We start from the raw sequence: 12376 nt of genomic DNA, 5'->3' as shown, positions 1-12376 counted from the left end.
AGCCAAGAGTCCTCCTGCTGCCCTCTACAGGCCGCCGCGCAAATTACAAGCATTAACACTGAAGCGCTGGCCGGTGCAGCTGTTTGTTTGTTTGTCTCTTTAAAGCAGAGGTCAGAGGTCACCTCATCTAAAGGTTCATCCTCCGGGAGCAGCAGTGGGATCATTTCATATTCACGTCATCAGATCTAGATTTTCTTTGGTTTTTTGGTCCAGATGAAATGTTGTAAAGTTGATTAGCGTAATTAATCATCAATCAGCTGTTTAATGATTATCGATTGCTAATTACATTTAAACAAATGAGTATGAAATGATACGGATATTAATTAAAGTAATTACTGGTATTTTTATCATCATAATAAACAGGGTCATAGTTTAATATGGTGCGTGTAACACAGCTGTACTTCACCGTGATTCGGGCACGCGCACAGACTTTACGAGAGTCTGGCACTGGACCTGGGCACGCGCTGGAATGACTGGCGCTTTTATTGTGTTAAATTACGAACAGGCGTCTTTTATTTTGTAAAATAACCTCTGCTTGCTGCAAAGCAAAGAAACAGCGTGAGGGTACCTCGGAGGCATGAAGGTCCAGCAGCCGGTGAGACCCCGCTGAGCTCCGCTCGTCCCTCCCTCCCTCGGTCGGTCTTTCTCCGGTGTTCCTGCTGCTTACACGGCCGCTCCGGACGCATTGGATCTGCCAGCCTCCAGCAGCTTCCTCCACCTCCTCCTTCAAGCACAGTCAAAGCGAGTTTCCCAACACGGTTTAACGGCAATGCTGGCGGCGCTCCGGAGCCTCACTGACCTACTTGGCCAAGTTTTACACACCAAAAAGCGAAAAAAAATCAAAGACACAATCCAGCATATGTCCGGCCGGGACCGATCCCCGCGTCCACTTCACAGGTCACAGCGCAGGCCACGGGAGGTGAGAGGTGCGATCCGCTAGTTTGGAGATGAGCTCCGGGCGGCGCGCAGTCAGCTCGACCCCAACTGCTGCTGGACCGAGGAGGAGGAGAGAGGGGGGGAGGCAGGGAGGGAGAGAGGGAGGTCCGAAAACCATGGGAGAGAGAGAGAGAGAGAGAGAGAGCGTCCAGCTGTTTACAGCAGAACAAAACTCTTTCTAAGAAGCAGCTTCAGTCTGGAATGTGCCTCTAATCCCAGAGATTTACCCGTTTGGACCAGAAATTCTTTGATGGTGACATTTGGAAAGAAAGCGAGCTTCCAGTTACCCCTGAGCTGCTTCACAGCAGAGTTCAGAGGTTATTCTGCAAAAAGGTGTGCAAAAGTATGACTGATAGCACGATTTATGACAGATGTCCTACAGAAAGACCATGAAGGGACAAAAAATGACAATAAACAGCAGAAAAAGCTCCCAAATGAAACAAAAGAAGGTGCAAAACCATAAAAATGAGCAAAGGAGACAAGAAATGGTCCCAAAGGAGCGTGAAACATGCAGAGTGACTGAAAATGACTACAGAACGACACAAAACTATCCACATGAGACACACATTACTACACACACACACAAAACAAGTATTTAAAGTGAGACGTAAAAGTACCACAGAGGCATAAAAGGACAGCAGAGACACAAAAAGATCCATAAAATGCTCCGAACACGACACGAAAGCACAGAAAGACTCAGTTCCTTCTTTGGTGAGGAAACACTGAGAGTCACGCAGCGTCCACACACAGACGTGACAAATGCAACAACACATTCAGCTGAACATTTACACACGACCTGTGTGTGCGTGTGCTCGGAAACAAAAGACTTTCACATAATCATGAGAAAAATCACAAGTTTACCACAGACGAGTGGGTAAAAGAGCAGCTCAGGTCATTTCTGGATTTTCCATAGTTCATAACTCCTGCTGACTGCAGTCTACACCAACAAAGACATGAACAACACACATGGAAACACTGGAAATCCCTTTTGCCACAACATCGTGAACGATCCAGATGTGCAGATGTTGATGACACAAGCTTCACCTGAGCCCAGCTCACGCGTGGAAAACATGAACTGTTTTGTAATTGTGTTTGTGTCTGTCAGTCAGACAGTCTACAGGCGGTCACCGTGGTAACCATAGGTGTAAATCGCCTCATCTTCAGGCAGGGCGATGAGAGCAGCGAGGCCGGCCCTGTTCCCCCCTGCAGGGCAGCTTGTCAGGGGCAGGATGTGACTGAGGAGCAGCTCATTGGACGCTGGAGGTGGTGGAAATGAGCCTCCAGGTGTTTTCCCTGTAAAACTGCACAGAGAGTGAATCAGCTCTCAGATGTGCGTTACACACACACTCATGTGACACATGCAGGCCTCATATGGAAGCACTTTGTGTCATTTTTCAGACGTCTGAGCGGCGATTCATAACGATTACAGCTGCGGGAATAAACATCCTCGGGTGACTCTGGGATTCATTCCTGAGGACTTAGTTTAGTGAGAGATTTTATACTAATCACTGAATGCAAGTCATTAAAATCAACGAAAATCAATATGTAAATATTTTTGTGCTTGTGCATGTTTTTCTGTTGAAAGCCGCACGCAGAGCAGCGCTTGAGTTTTAAAGGGCTGAGTCAAACCATCAGCATCATTCTGCCCTGCAGCCACTACAAGCACCAAAGGCTGCAGTTCCTCTGACGTCCAGCAGGGGCAGCGGTGAGTCCGTCTCTGCAGACTCACATGTTAATACTTTTCAGCACAAATAAACAAGTTCACACAAACTTTTTAATTTTTACTATAACTCACATGTTTGAAACCTAAGGTTTGCATTATTGTTCAGGAGTGGGGGGGTCGACAGTCGGATGGTGCTGCCGATGCAGACGCTGTACCGGTCTGTCATGGTGAAGATCTCGATTTAAAGGTCTTTCTCCATCCCTACCCCACCAATGGTCACGAGCTCTGGGTAGTGACCAAGAGCTTCTTTTGAAGGGGGGCTGGCCTCTCCCTTAGAAATAAGCGATGAGGAGTTTGACCATCCGGGGCTCAGAGTAGAGCCGCTGCTCCTCCACATCGAAAGGAGCCCGTTGAGCTGGTTCAGGCATCTGACAAGGAGTGAGGTGTTCCGGGCATGCCCCACTGGGAGGAGGCCCAGGGCAGACTCGGGACACGCTGGAGAGATTATATCTCGTGTCTATAGCTCGTGTTTTAAAAGTCATCCAGCAGACCGGACTGGTGTCACGGTGGGACCGATTCTGGCCCCTGGGCCTCATCTTTAATACGCCTGCTCTAAAGCATGCAGAACTAAAACATAATCTATAAACATCGTGTCATATACAGTGACTGGTTTGGCACTGCCGATGGAGACCACAAACTCATCAGTAAAGTGTTTACAGAGGTCATAGGTCAGGTAAACCATGGGCTAATTCAGGGGTGGGCAATCTCAGTCCACGAGGGCCGGTGTCCTGCAGGTTTTAGATCTCACCCTGGGTCAACACACCTGAATCACATGATTAGTTCATTACCAGGCCTCTGGAGGACTTCAGGACATGTTGACGAGCTAATTTAGCCATTTAAATCAGCTGTGATGGTTCGAGGACACTAAAACCTGCAGGGACACTGGTCCTCGTGGACTGAGATTGCCCACCCGTGGGCTAATTACTTCATTGACTTCCAAACAACCAGAGGAGTCGCCCCCTGCTGGACAGAAGAAAGACTGCAGGTGTTGATCTGAAATACTTTGAAATGTGCAACAGAAGCTAATATTAGCTTAGAAATGACAGTCTTCATGAAGTGTTCCTGAATATCGTGTGACTGGGTTATGATGACAGATGCAGTAAATATGTGGTGGGTTTATATTTAATTTAAATCCACGGCTGCTGGAAAGTTTGTGAATTTCCCTAAAAATGTACTCGTTGTTGTTAAATTATTGGTGATGTAGAAGAAACAGACGTTTGTTACCACATCTGTTCCCTCTGAAGGACCAGGCAGAGATTTATACTGGACAAACACAACCCGAGGATACACACACACACACACACTGGAATGCTGTCTGAAAAACAGAAGCAGATGTAAGAAAGTGTGAACACTAAAAATATATAGACACACACACACAGTGGGGGTAAACAGAGCTGGTCGGCTGGCACCGTCCTGTCACTGTTATTCCAAACTCAGACATTCCACAACTCACTTTCCTCCCAACAATTACCCTCCAGACTGTGTGTGTGTGTGTGTGTGTGTGTGCACGCAAGCAGCAGAGGTCAGGAGGTCATCGGCAAACAAAAGGAAAAGGACGACGGCTCTAAACTCTGACACTCGGGGTCCTTTCAGCAGCCCTGACGGTTCGAACACAAACAGGAAGTGAAAACGTGTTTTATGATTCAGTTTCACACAGTAAGGCGGGCTGACTGCACACACCTGGATGTCTTATTTTACACCTGGATGTTGCCGGTTTGGTGCTCAGTCTGAAGAAAGTTACAGCTGAGCACGGTGAATCGATCGATGTCTCCAGTTTTAAAATCTGTGCTCTCGACACAGGCCGAATAAAAGCGACCCAGTAGCATGTAGCACTGTCTCCACTGCTGCACAAACTTCTGCCTATGAAATATTAGCATGAAGAATGTGAGCCCAAAACCTACAACAGCCAGCAGTGACTCTGTCCCCACAGACTCAGACATGTTAACACGTTGCAGAAATAATCATATTTGTGATTCAAAGTCTTAAAACTTATTTTCTTTATTCTTGCTGTAAATTTTCAACAAAGTCCAAATCCAGAAAAATCTGTCGTTTATTAACAGTCATCTGTGTCCCTGGTCACTCCTGGTTTTAGTTGCACTGTTGTTTCTGGAGCCAGAAGTGATAGAATTTAGAAACGTGCTAGCAGCTAATACAAGCTAACGCATAGCTAGGCGCATGCTAATCAGCAACACCCAAATACAATCAGAGAATTTCACAGAGACTGGAGCTCACACGTCACGGTTAAATTGTTACTAAATTAACCTCACAGTCGTCAAATTATTGATCAGATGATGTCATTAAAAAGGCTCCAACAGCACAAACACAGGCCGGACGTCGCTGAGGTGAAGCCTAGCAGACAGCTAGCAGCTACAGCTAATGTCGATTTTATGAAGTGGGAATTATTTTTGTATCAGGCTGTAAACATGTTTATTTCTGCTGTAAAGTTGGACTCTGTAACATGCCAGTCTGTGGGGTCTGACTCACCGCTGGAGCCTCAACTGCCCATTAGAGGAAGTTCAGTTTTAGTACTTCCTTGTTGGTTGCAAAGTCACACGTTTTCCTGGATTTACTCCTTACACACACAAACACACAGACACACACTTAATTTCCCATTTGCTGGACAAAACTTTCATCACCACACCTGTAATTATTTATAGGAGCGACTGCAGGGACTTGTCTGCAGAAAGCTACGCGTGCACCCGAGGCAGCAGACTTCAAAGATACACATCAACAAATCAGCTGTTTCCAGCTGTCAGTGCCCACAACTTATCATCAGTCAATCAGAGTATAATCAATTAATAAAAGCTCATAATTTATGAGGACGTTTTTCTCGTAGGTGGTCTTTAAAGAGAATGCAGAATTATGGCTCTTCCACACCTGGAAGCTACATCCTGTGCATCCCGCTCTTCCTCATCATCTGTGTCTTTTTCTAAGAGCTGCACTGACAGACGGGGAGTTCATCCACGTCCTGGAGGATGTTCCACGCCATCACACCGGTGTCAGCAGGTACTGAGCGCTGCTAACAAGCACAGCAGCTGTCTGATGTTAGCCTAATGCCTCCCAGACCGCAAACCGTGCTCTGCTGGCTGATCAAGTCTCTGTGCGAGCTCGGCGGCGTTTCCACAGTTATGCGGCAGTGAAATCTGAGCAGACTACTTTTTTCCTCCCAGCTCCACCAAGCTGTGGACAGAGACCGGAGAGGATGGCGTTCAGAAAACCTCTGCAGCTGGATTTGAAGCAGAGAGCTCGCTGTGGTTAGGCGGTGATGTCCGCCTCACCACAGAAGCTGTCGGGCTTTACCTGCAGCCTCACTGGATCATCTGGAGGCTCAGCGTGAGCGACACCTGCACTCCTGTCAGAGTCTCTGAGCTTTTTCAGATCCTGGTGAGGTCACAGAGAACCGTCGTGTCCTGGTTTCACGTCTTGGCTGTTTCCTGCATGCCGGATCAGCTAACAGCCTCGTATGAAGTCACCGGAGCGCACACCGATATTCCATCTCTAATAACCGACCACATTTCCACTGCTAATGACACGGCAGCAGCCATCTTGGCTCCGCGCGCTGTCTCATTACAGACTGCAAAACCGATGGCGGCGTGGCGGCACGACCGACCTGCATGTGTGTGTTTGAGAGTGTGTGTGCTGAAGACGGAGGTTTGAAAGCAGGGAGAGTGTTAAAGGCTGCAGGTGTTTTTATAAGAAAGGCAGATTTACGCTGCCGTGCATCGTCTCCGTCGCCTCCGAACTCTTCTGATGATTCGAGCGTCATCGTTTCTTCTGTAACTGTCAACGCCGCTCGAGCAGGAAAGAGGAAAGAAAACTGGAAAAAAAACCCAACCCCAGTCCCCAGAGATGACGGGATTTAGTCATGTGCAAACAGGAACTGCACAGACTCTGTGAGAGCCTCATGATTCAGCAGCAATAATATGAGGAGACTGTTTCACTGTGGAGGAGTTTTGGTCCACTCCTCTTCACAGCGTTGCTTCAGTGCATTGATGTGTGCAGCATTTATCCATGCACAGCTCTTTGAGCTCTAGATCTGCTGCTGTACTTGATCTTTGTCCTGCTGATGACACAGTTTGGTCCAAGCTTCAGCTATGGGACAGACGTCCTCATACTGGTGCACAGAGGAGTCCACTCAGTGACTGTGAGGGGCTTAAATCCTCACCCTGCACAGACGCTTGGTGTGAGGTGTCTGTGCAGATATGCTTGGATTTGTGTTTCATGGGCAAACATCTCCAGCCTGGTCTGTAAAAAGGGACGTAGAAGCTTTGCAAACCTCAGCTGTGCTGCCATGAACTTTGACCTGCTACCTGAGCCCTGGACAGTCTGGATGGAGCTCTTAGGTTTTTTGCACGGTCTGACCACAAACTCACAAAAGCTTTGCTTTTATAAAGTTTTGCTGATGATTAATTAATCAGGCGCATCAGCAGCACCTGGCTGCCTGCAGGAGGGAGACTTCAGCTCTCTGTATCTTAACGTTGAGGCGAGCAGGTCTGTTGTCACTGCTCTACAGTATACTCAGGTTGATAGGGCGTTACTCCTGACATCAATAGCAGCATTTTTGCACAGATGAAGTTCATAACTTGAGTTTTACATTGAGAAAATCACCTGGAGCTCCTGGGCGTGCGTCTGGCGCAGTAATCCTCCGTGTCTGCCTCCCATTACGGCTCACCTGTTGCTCACCGCAGATGTTGGATCGCTAACAACATCGTGTTTTCTCCCAGCAGTGACTGATGAGCTCCAGTTGATGTTTTTGGAGCGTTTTCCTCATATTTGTTGGTGAACAGCAGATTTTCTTCATTATATCTGAATTCTGCTCAGATCGGTTTATGGCCTTTAATTAGCAGAGGAGTGGAGAGGCTTTCTAACCCTGCTGCTTATTACAGACTCACACTGAACGCGTATGTGTGTGAGTGCGGGTTTGGCCTAATCTTTCGGCATCTTTGCCAATAAGCACTTACAGCTGTGGTATGTAGAGTCTGCGTCCTTGTGAGGACCGCGGTGACTTCCAGATTTCCAGAGGGCTGCTGGAGAGCGAAGGGTGGCTTCAGGTTAGGGTTTGTAATCAGCTTGGATACCTGGGAACACACGTGTGTCAGTGTGGGTCCTCACAAAGACAGAAATACAAACATATATGTGTGTGTGCTTGTGACCTAAATGTTGGTTGCGTTGCGGTCTCTGGACCTCTTCAAGGGTGCGCGAGCCTCGACACCACAAGCACACAAGCAGCGCCTCAGCCAAGAGAGAGGGAGGCAGGACGGGAGAGGATGGTCGCCAAAAGGAACGAAGCTTTTCAGAGAGTCTTTGTGTCGACAGAGAAAACAGCAGAAGATACGTGGGGGAAACCTTCTCCTTTCTTTTCTCTCAAAAGACAAAAGTTAAAGACGATGTGGAGAAGATGGAAAAAACAAAAAATTAACATGAGAGGAAAATGAAAAAGAAGAAGTTACAGGAGAGAAAAGCCAGAAAACCAAAGTGAAGAAAATCAGACAAAGAGAGGAACAAATAAAAAACACAACAGATGTTTTTAATTTCATCCTTTCTGCTGAGCTTTTAGTATTTTCTTCCTTTTCTCTTGTTTAAACGAGCCTTCAGGAGCATCTGCTGGCTCAAACCCTTCAAAGCTTTCCTGCTGTGAGACATGTTAATACGGCAAACAGGAGGCGCACCGAGAAGGTGACTCTGGGGGGACTCGAACCCACAACCCACAGCCTGACGTCATCATTTTCTTTTCTGTCCCTCGTTCACAGATTTGGCTCCAGCCATTCTCCTCCATCTCTCTCCTCCTTCTTGTCCCAGCACAGCAGGCGTCCACCCTTCACTTCTGACCCTCTTTAACGTGTCAATGACCAGGAGGACGAAAGGAAGTGACCTCAGCCCGCAATGTGTGTTCAACAGCCTTGAAGGGTCAGCTGTGGTGAGAAAAGTGGTTTGTTTTTTATATGTGGTTCGAGAAAACGTCTCTGCCTGCGCACGCTGCAGTGCTCTTCAGATAAAAACATGTGCCGTGCTTCATTAGTCTACGGGAATTCTCTAAAAAGGAAATCTTCAAAATATTTAAACATCACATGTGTATTTAAGTGGAAATTCAATCCTTTTCAGGTATGAGCTCCAGCAGATTGAAATTCAAGGATGCTTGGAGGCAGCTGAGGTGGTCTGGGTCTCTGACCACGATGAGGTATCCTGGGCATGTCCTACCAGGAGGAGGCCCGGGGCAGAACCAGTACAGGCGGGAGTCATTACACCTCTCAGCAGGCCTGGGAATGCCTCGGTGTTCCCCCAGGTGAGCTGCAGATGGTGACGGGGAGAGGGAGGCCAAGTCTTCTCTGGTCAGGCGGCGTCCCGTGCAACCCGGCCCAGATAAGCAGCAGAAAATGGGCGTACAGAGAGTTTGAACGTGTGATCTAATACGTAATATCTACCCAACAAAGATGGCGGCTGCAGCAGAAGAAAAAAAGATAGACTAAAATATTTAGTGTTTATTGCCTCAAATCAAAAATCTGAGAGCTGCAGACTGAAACTTTGAGAAGTGCTGCTGAGCTCCAAACGCTGCAGACAGACCGTGAGGAGCTTCAAAGTCGGGACTGAAAACTGCTGTAAAAGAGTTTGTGAGCTGAAGAACGAGCCTGTGCACGAGCAGCAGCAGTGTATGCAGAAACTCCTGCGCTGGTTATTAATGCGATCGCTGACCGCTGATCTGAGATAATCACAACCTCTGATTCCGAGCAATGCTCCTATAACACAGGCACGCCAACTGTGTGTGTGTGTGTGTGTGTGTGTGTGTGTGTGTGTGAACAGTCATGTTGTGGGAACATAAATCTGGTTACACACTCTCGTATTTGAGGAAAAAAAGTCGCCAAATGCAAATCATTTAGTTTCCAGTGTTTTTAAGGTGAGGGTCACAGCTCTGAGTGGAAACACGACTGTGTAGTCGTGCTTAGTCATGTCTGCAGTTTCAGCAGTGGGGGAACACACACCAAGGTTATTATCGTTAACGAAAACGAACGAAATAACGAAAACTAGAAGTGAAAAGACATTTTCATTAACGGAAATTTAAAAAAAAAAAGGAAAACTAACTAAAACAGTAATGAGTGTTCATAAAACTAACTAAAATTAACTGAATTTATAGCAAAAATGTGTTTAGTTTCATTGATGTGTGCGTGTCCTACAATAGTCGAGGGTGAAGATGAAGTTTAGTTTCCAGATTTTTCTCTTGCTGTGTCTCATTATGCCAGCAGGTGGCAGCACGTTAGTCGAGTCGTCTGTGTTGTTGCTCCGCCCACGCGCAGAATCATGTCAGGAAAAGTCGGGAGAAAGCGCCAGAGTCCTATTTGGGATTACTTTGAATATGACTGTGTTTTGGATAAAGCAAGTGTCTTGTGTCTTGTAGTGGAAAGAGACAAATTATGAGGGACATTTCTAAAGGGAAAAAATCCCACAAACCTTAAAGTGCACTTGAAAAGCTCACACCAGAAGGCTAACCTAGCTTAGCTTGAGAAGGGAGCACACTCAACCCTCATCCCCAGAAACAGAAGCTAACCCCAGACCTCGATGGTCTGACTCATGCTCTGTGGGCTGCGTCGGCCAGTGATCAGTGAATTTACCAACGCTTACCTCGAGACAGTACTGAGGCTGGAATCCAACAGAGAAGGATCGCTTTAATGCAACAGCCACAACGTTTCTGAGCTCCACGGTGCAAAGATGATCCAGTTTGACACTGAGCTAATAAATCATGTGTAGACTGCACGGTTTGAACTCTAACGTCTCCTCCAGCATCAAAGTATTTACAAGATGTTAAAGAATATACAAAATAGATAAATAAATAAATGTTTGTCTCAAATTTTAAAGTGACTGAAGAAGAGCCAAACGCTGCAGGCAGATCGTGAGCTGTTAGCGAGCTGAAAAACGAGTCTGTGCATGAACAGCAGCAGTTTATTAATGCGCCACACGTGCAGTTACATCACTGAACCCAGCTGTCACTCATCTGAGGTGATCACAGCATGTGTGTGTGTGTGTGTGTGTGTGTGTGTACCATAAATCATTACAGTTTATGGTCTCATATTTAAAGTGAAGGTAAGGCTCAGAGTTATGAGTCTCCAGGAAATGAGTGGAAACACGACTGTTTATGATCATCCTGTGTTTATTCATGTCTGCTGTTTCAGGCCGGGGGGCGCATTGACACACACACACACACACACACACACACACACACACACACACACACACACACACACACACAATGACAGGAGGACGATGTCATTAAAACCTCTTTCTCACTCAGTCAATATGAAAACATGAAAACATGCAGAGACGGTAATGACAGGTGAGCTGCGAGGCGATTGGCTGGAAGGATCAGACTGGTTTCTAATCACACGTGTGCAGATTACAGAGCAGCTGCTAACGTGTGACGCTGACTTTATAATAGACAAAGATCACAAAGCTCGCTCAGCACAATCGGCTGTGTCATCATCACACGCCGAGGATGATGTAACCCGACTGCGCCGGTGGCTTTTATTGTGAAACAGACGCATTAGATTTCACCAAGACTAAACAGTTCTGGAAACTACCCACCGGGGAAGACCCCTGGAAACACCCCACCCCACAAAGCCCACTTAAAACATGTTGAAATGAGATGTAAACGGCACGGAGATGTGGTTTAAAAAACCCAAACACATCTCGTTCAGTTTGGCTGAAAAGGCCAAATCGTGAACTTCCCCTAAGAGCCGGCTTGCTGAGCCCGAGTCCTTCAGCCTTTCAGCAATACTGCACCACCCACATACGCAGGAACAATATGTAATATGAGCCTGTAGAAACTCACCATGCAGCACACCGTGAGACATCTCCACTCCTCCAATCACAGAGCTGATGATGCTTGATTTATATATCGTATAAACCAATGACATCGCATAACGTCTGGTGAAAATCTCACAGATGGACTACAAAGAGCTGCTCCTGTTGTTTTAGGCAGGCAGTATGAACACGGACGTCCAGCTGAACAAATCGCTTCACCACTGAGGTTCAAAACAATAAAGTTTAACAGTTACAGTGGTGACACGAAGCCCTGCTTGAACTTTGACCTTCACAAAGCTGTCACCCCCTCCATAAACCGCGTGCTGGGTGTAACACTTTCAATAACACAGCACTGTACTACATTCACTTACATTTGTGTCGATATTTGAGTTACAAAGGTTCTTCAGCTGTGTGCACGACGGGCAGATCGAAAACCTCAAACAAATAATTCAGATACCGCCTGTCTTCTCCGCCCGCCTTTTCTCACCCCAGCCGGTCGCAGCAGATGGCCCCGCCCCTCCCTGAGCCTGGTTCTGTCGGAGGTTACTTCCTGTTAAAAGGGAGTTTTTCCTTCCCGCTGTCACCAAAGTGCTGCTCACAGCGGGTCATATGATTGTTGGGTTTTTCTCAGTATGTGTTATTGTAGGGATGGATGGTGTCTCCTTTCCGTTTTATGGAGGACGCTCAAATGCATCCTCTTGTGAAAGGAGGTAATAAAGGAAGCATTGAAAGACCTTTCCTTGGTATTTAGACAATCTGCTCTTATGGCTGTGATAGAGATACTCATGGGTCACTTCAGAAGAATCAAAGCTCTTCACATGCTGAGAAAGTGTCATCAACAGCATGAAAGATGGACGTACCCGATGTGACATCGCCCACTGGTTTGCGTCCCGTTCCAAAGCCTGGAGACGACCGTTTTCACCGTTA

General features: G+C 46.9%; 1 protein-coding gene across 1 annotated transcript in view; it reads right to left on the bottom strand.

The window, feature by feature from the left end:
- The window catches only part of plekhg2 (pleckstrin homology domain containing, family G (with RhoGef domain) member 2), a 67016-nt gene extending 61390 nt beyond the window's left edge, over positions 1 to 5626 (bottom strand). The window contains exons 1-2 of the mRNA XM_024804892.2: positions 5537 to 5626; positions 569 to 987 (exon numbers count right to left, since the gene is read on the bottom strand). The gene's annotated coding sequence lies outside the window, so the exon portion shown is untranslated. The remainder of the gene's footprint in view (positions 1 to 568; positions 988 to 5536) is intronic.
- Positions 5627 to 12376: the final 6750 nt, after the last annotated feature.

This window comes from Maylandia zebra, linkage group LG14, assembly GCF_041146795.1.
Source record: "Maylandia zebra isolate NMK-2024a linkage group LG14, Mzebra_GT3a, whole genome shotgun sequence".
In the NCBI taxonomy this organism is placed as follows: domain Eukaryota; kingdom Metazoa; phylum Chordata; class Actinopteri; order Cichliformes; family Cichlidae; genus Maylandia; species Maylandia zebra.
The sequence above is the reverse complement of the archived record's forward strand: the minus strand, read 5'-3'. Positions and strand labels throughout refer to the sequence as shown.